The sequence below is a fragment of the Salvelinus namaycush genome, chromosome 13, assembly GCF_016432855.1.
Source record: "Salvelinus namaycush isolate Seneca chromosome 13, SaNama_1.0, whole genome shotgun sequence".
Taxonomy (NCBI): domain Eukaryota; kingdom Metazoa; phylum Chordata; class Actinopteri; order Salmoniformes; family Salmonidae; genus Salvelinus; species Salvelinus namaycush.
In genome coordinates, this window is record NC_052319.1 from 39,057,004 (window position 1) to 39,063,752 (window position 6,749).

Genomic DNA, 6,749 nt, shown 5'->3' on the forward strand with positions numbered 1-6,749 from the left:
TCTAGTCAATGACATGGGCCAAACTTCTGTCTTTTATCTAGTCAATGACATGGGCCAAACTTCTGTTTTTTATCTAATCAATGACATGGGCCAAACTTCTGTCTTTTATCTAATCAATGACATGGGCCAAACTTCTGTCTTTTATCTAATCAATGACATGGGCCAAACTTCTGTCTTTTATCTAATCAATGACATGGGCCAAACTTCTGTCTTTTATCTAATCAATGACATGGGCCAAACTTCTGTCTTTTATCTAATCAATGACATGGGCCAAACTTCTGTCTTTTATCTAGTCAATGACATGGGCCAAACTTCTGTCTTTTATCTAATCAATGACATGGGCCAAACTTCTGTCTTTTATCTAATCAATGACATGGGCCAAACTTCTGTCTTTTATCTAATCAATGACATGGGCCAAACTTCTGTCTTTTATCTAATCAATGACATGGGCCAAACTTCTGTCTTTTATCTAATCAATGACATGGGCCAAACTTCTGTCTTTTATCTAATCAATGACATGGGCCAAACTTCTGTCTTTTATCTAGTCAATGACATGGGCCAAACTTCTGTCTTTTATCTAATCAATGACATGGGCCAAACTTCTCAGTATTTTATCTAGTCAATGACATGGGCCAAACTTCTCAGTATTTTATCTAGTCAATGACATGGGCCAAACTTCTCAGTATTTTATCTAGTCAATGACATGGGCCAACCTTCTCAGTATTTTATCTAGTCAATGACATGGGCCAAACTTCTCAGTATTTTATCTAGTCAATGACATGGTCCAAACTTCTCAGTATTTTATCTAGTCAATGACATGGGCCAAACTTCTCAGTATTTTATCTAGTCAATGACATGGGCCAAACTTCTCAGTATTTTATCTAGTCAATGACATGGGCCAAACTTCTCAGTATTTTATCTAGTCAATGACATGGGCCAAACTTCTCAGTATTTTATCTAGTCAATGACATGGGCCAAACTTCTCAGTATTTTATCTAGTCAATGACATGGGCCAAACTTCTCAGTATTTTATCTAGTCAATGACATGGGCCAAATTTCTCAGTATTTTATCTAGTCAATGACATGGGCCAAACTTCTCAGTATTTTATCTAGTCAATGACATGGGCCAAACTTCTCAGTATTTTATCTAGTCAATGACATGGGCCAAACTTCTCAGTATTTTATCTAGTCAATGACATGGGCCAAACTTCTCAGTATTTTATCTAGTCAATGACATGGGCCAAACTTCTCAGTATTTTATCTAGTCAATGACATGGGCCAAACTTCTCAGTATTTTATCTAGTCAATGACATGGGCCAAACTTCTCAGTATTTTATCTAGTCAATGACATGGGCCAAACTTCTCAGTATTTTATCTAGTCAATGACATGGGCCAAACTTCTCAGTATTTTATCTAGTCAATGACATGGGCCAAACTTCTCAGTATTTTATCTAGTCAATGACATGGGCCAAACTTCTCAGTATTTTATCTAGTCAATGACATGGGCCAAACTTCTCAGTATTTTATCTAGTCAATGACATGGGCCAAACTTCTCAGTATTTTATCTAGTCAATGACATGGGCCAAACTTCTCAATATTTTATCTAGTCAATGACATGGGCCAAACTTCTCAATATTTTATCTAGTCAACGACATGGGCTAAACTTCTGTCTTTTATCTAGTCAATGACATGGGCCAAACTTCTCAATATTTTATCTAGTCAATGACATGGGCCAAACTTCTCAGTATTTTATCTAGTCAATGACATGGGCCAAACTTCTCAGTATTTTATCTAGTCAATGACATGGGCCAAACTTCTCAGTATTTTATCTAGTCAATGACATGGGCCAAACTTCTCAGTATTTTATCTAGTCAATGACATGGGCCAAACTTCTCAGTATTTTATCTAGTCAATGACATGGGCCAAACTTCTCAGTATTTTATCTAGTCAATGACATGGGCCAAACTTCTCAGTATTTTATCTAGTCAATGACATGGGCCAAACTTCTCAGTATTTTATCTAGTCAATGACATGGGCCAAACTTCTCAATATTTTATCTAGTCAACGACATGGGCTAAACTGTATTTTATCTAGTCAATGACATGGGCCAAACTTCTCAATATTTTATCTAGTCAATGACATGGGCCAAACTTCTCAGTATTTTATCTAGTCAATGACATGGGCCAAACTTCTCAATATTTTATCTAGTCAATGACATGGGCCAAACTTCTCAGTATTTTATCTAGTCAATGACATGGGCCAAACTTCTCAGTATTTTATCTAGTCAATGACATGGGCCAAACTTCTCAGTATTTTATCTAGTCAATGACATGGGCCAAACTTCTCAGTATTTTATCTAGTCAACGACATGGGCTAAACTTCTGTATTTTATCTAGTCAATGACACTTATCGCTTATGCACATGCTCATCTGTTCTGATGATATTGTAACTGTCCTTTCTAGCGCGGCCATCTAGAAACTACTGGGCAGTGCTGTGTGTGGTAGGGTGGCAGGGACGGGCGGGGTGACGGAGCACGGCCTGGGGATGTGTCGAGGAATGCACTTCCTGGATCTGCATGAATGAACTGAGAGGAACCCGGGACATTGCACACAGAGGGGGGGGGGGGGGGGGGGGGGTTATAAAGCGAGAAATGGAGGATTGAGAGAGAGAGAGAGAGAGGAGAGGACAGCACTACAGAACTAGGGTTGTCAATCAATCTATCAATCCATGAATTACCCAAGCTACACAGCGTGGTCGGGGTCAATTTAGTGATACAACATTTTTTGAATTAAGGAAGAGAACATCACCCGTAGACACTTTGTTGCTTTTATGAATTTTGTCTTGCTGCTTTTTGTTCTATGTTGCTATGTCTGTATGCTATGTCTTGTTCTATGTTGCTATTGTCTATATTGTAATTGTTTTTAATAACCTGCCCAGGGACTGCGGTTGAAAATTAGCCGGCTGGCTAAAACCGGCACTTTTACTGAAACGTTGATTAATGTGCACTGTCCCTGTAAAAATAAACTCAAACTCAAACTCAACATGGAGGAACCAGTGTAGTGTAGTGGTCGTTCAGGGGAGTATGGCGTCTTCAGTGCTGATAAGAGCATGGTCAGTCTAGTGGCTGTGGCTTGGTATTCACACACACGACTGCTCTGACACTTGCTAACCCACAACACAACAGATCAGGCGTGATCATAACTTGACCAAGACATACGGTGTAGTGCAAACCCATGAAAACGTGTGTATTATATGATTGTGTGGCAACAGCCCTGAACCAGTTAGACTCAGTTTACATGGTAAGCTGATATGTTCCACTCTCCCTCTCTCTCTGATCTGCTTCTTTCCATCCATTGATGATGCTTTGTATGTTTGTTTGTTTGTTTGTTTGTGAGTGCGTGCGTGCGTGCGTGCGTGCGTGCGTGCGTGCGTGCGTGCGTGCGTGCGTGTGATTCTGCCAGTGTGACTGATCAGAAAGGGTCAAGTGTGTTTAAAGGGATCGGTTATTTCCAGTGAAACCCAGAACAGTACGGTTGAGAGGGACACAAGTCTTATTGACCAGAACAAGGTCAATGGAAGCACAGTCACACCATACAGACAGATGTTTTCCTGTTCACACAGACCTACACTAGTCCAGGTTCCAGTGACCAAAGCAAAAAAACATCAGATTTTTAGATACAGTAGGTTAGCACATCTACAACACTTTAAGATTCCTGAAAGCTAGCAAGCATCCAAAACCAACATGATCCTACAGTAGGCAAAAAAGGTTTATATAGAACACAGTATAAATGTAACAGTATGTACCTGGGCTCGAACCAGGGACCCTCTGCACACATCAACAACTGACACCCTCTTAAGCATCGTTACCCATCTCTCCACAAAAGTCACGGCTCTTGCAGAGCAAGGGGAACAACTACTTCAAGGTCTCAGCGCGATTGAAACGCTATTAGCGCGCACCCCGCTAACTAGCTAGCCATTTCACTCCGGTTACATAAACATAGTGAAGAATGACAAAGAAGGGGTGAAAAGATGTGTGAGTGGGTGAGGGTGAGTTGGGAGGACAGTGTGTGTGGGTAGGATGTGTGTGTGTGTAGGATGTGTGTGTGTAGGATGTGTGTGTGTGTAGGATGTGTTCGTTAGGACGACAGTGGGTGTGTGTAGGATGTGTGTGTGTGTGTAAGATGTGTTCGTTAGGACGACAGTGGGTGTGTGTAGGATGTGTGTGTGTAGGATGTGTGTGTGTGTAGGATGTGTGTGTGTAGGATGTGTGTGTGTGTAGGATGTGTGTGTGTAGGATGTGTGTGTGTGTAGGATGTGTTCGTTGGGACGACAGTGGGTGTGTGTAGGATGTGTGTGTGTGTGTAGGATGTGTGTGTGTAGGATGTGTGTGTGTGTAGGATGTGTTCGTTAGGACGACAGTGTGTGTGTAGGATGTGTGTGTGTGTAGGATGTGTGTGTGTGTAGGATGTGTTCGTTGGGACGACAGTGTGTGTGTGTGTAGGATGTGTGTGTGTGTGTAGGATGTGTGTGTGTGTAGGATGTGTTCGTTGGGACGACAGTGGGTGTGTGTAGGATGTGTTCGTTAGGACGACAGTGGGTGTGTGTAGGATGTGTGTGTGTAGGATGTGTTCGTTAGGACGACAGTGGGTGTGTGTAGGATGTGTGTGTGTGTGTAGGATGTGTGTGTGTGTAGGATGTGTTCGTTAGGACGACAGTGGGTGTGTGTAGGATGTGTGTGTGTGTGTAGGATGTGTGTGTGTGTAGGATGTGTTCGTTGGGACGACAGTGGGTGTGTGTAGGATGTGTTCGTTAGGACGACAGTGGGTGTGTGTAGGATGTGTGTGTGTGTGTAGGATGTGTGTGTGTGTAGGATGTGTTCGTTGGGACGACAGTGGGTGTGTGTAGGATGTGTGTGTGTGTAGGATGTGTTAGTTTGGACGACAGTGGGTGTGTGTAGGATGTGTGTGTGTAGGATGTGTGTGTGTGTAAGATGTGTTCGTTGGGACGACAGTGGGTGTGTGTAGGATTAATCTTTATTTCTATGGTTTCCTCTTTTCATCCATAGTTGAGAGCTCTTTTCATCCATAGTTGAGAGCTCTTTTCATCCAGAGTTGAGAGCTCTTTTCATCCATAGTTGAGAGCTCTTTTCATCCAGAGTTGAGAGCTCTTTTCATCCAGAGTTGAGAGACACAAGTCGCTTTTCCACTAAATGAACTTCAAACCAGAGATCCATAAACAACCCTTAGTCTACAGCACCACACTCTCTGGTCCTCTTTCAGCACCAACTACCATGTCATTCTTTCAGAGCAGCGGCCAATCAGATACTAGTTCTCAGCTTCAACGTGTCCAGATCTGGAGAGTCTGATCTGAGGAACCGTCCAACCAGAGAGAGGAAAGCCAGCGGCTCCGATTAGCCATTTCCTGGTCTATGGAGACATGGAGGTCATGGAACATCAAAGGTCCCTGCCATCCCTTTTCCCACAACCTTCCCAATCCCAGAGTATTCCCATTGTTTTAGATACAGTTCCCAGCTCCCCCGTCTCTCTCTCCCTCTTACACTGCCCCATAGAGACGTAACAGCACACACTTCCCTACTGTTGTTATTTTAGTTTTTTTAACAGGGGAGAGCCCGAACACAGTCCAGAAATTATGCAATCGAGATTTCCACATTTGGGAAATTCGCAGGGGTCAGCACAGCCGGAGTGCAATGGCTGAGCCTCGCCCTGGGTGAACCGCCTTCTTGATCACAGTATCTCCCTTGCCAGGTAAGTATGATCCTACTGCTGTAGTCATTGTTATCCATAGAGGGTGTGTTGGTGTAAAACCTGTTGAAAAAAATGAACGACGTAAAGCCACGCCTTCAGGCACCTTCAGGCACCTTTCAGAAGGTGAACTCTCTATCAGAGACAGACACACATTCTACCTTCCTTAAACTTTCAGCAGACTTCATTCTAACCTGAATAGCTGACTGACTGGCCATACATACATTTCCAGACAATTTCCTTTAAAAAGTACAATTAATGAGAGTTCCCATAGTAGCAATATCAGCCGGGAAAAGTGTTCAGTCTCTTGTGAGTGTGGTCAATGGTGGGTGAAGATAGTTCCACTATAACACCAACTGATTACCGAGTCCCATCCGAATACTATGTACCTGGGGGAGTCCTAGCTACCTGATAAAAAACACTTCTTCAAACACGGATCTCAGGCCTCGCTCATTCATCTTGCTTTCCATGACATGCTTCCGCTTTCACGTCTCTGCCCGGCTCTCTGTCTCACTGGAATTCAACGCACTCTCAGAGAGGGACCAGGTAAGGAAAGCTATGGCCATATATGGGCACAGGGACACACAGTGCCAGGTGGGTGTGTGGAGAACCATTGAAACCTATCGTACCTGAGTACACAAACACACCTTTAAGAAGGCCCCTCCCATCCAACACACACACAAGTGTGGTACATCAAACCAAATGCAGCGAGCAGCCCTTGTGACTTCTAAGTTATCCAGTTAAACTCTGCCTGAACTCAACAATAGAGTGACTATTGTTGTCTAAACAAAACCAAGTCAGGTCATGCCAAAAGGAACAATAGAGAGTGAAAAAGAGAGTTCTACATGGAACCCAAAAGGGTTCTACCGGAAACCAAAAGGGTTCAAACTGGAATCAAAAAGGGTTCTTCCCGGAACCTAAAAGGGTTCTTCCCGGAACCTAAAAGGGTTCTCCTATGGGGACACCAGAAGAAGCCCTTTGGCATGC

At 43.1% G+C, this 6,749-nt stretch overlaps 1 pseudogene; it reads right to left on the bottom strand.

Moving 5' to 3' along the window:
* Nucleotides 1-5,619: 5,619 nt before the first annotated feature.
* On the bottom strand, nucleotides 5,620-5,773 carry LOC120058582 (annotated as a pseudogene).
* Nucleotides 5,774-6,749: the final 976 nt, after the last annotated feature.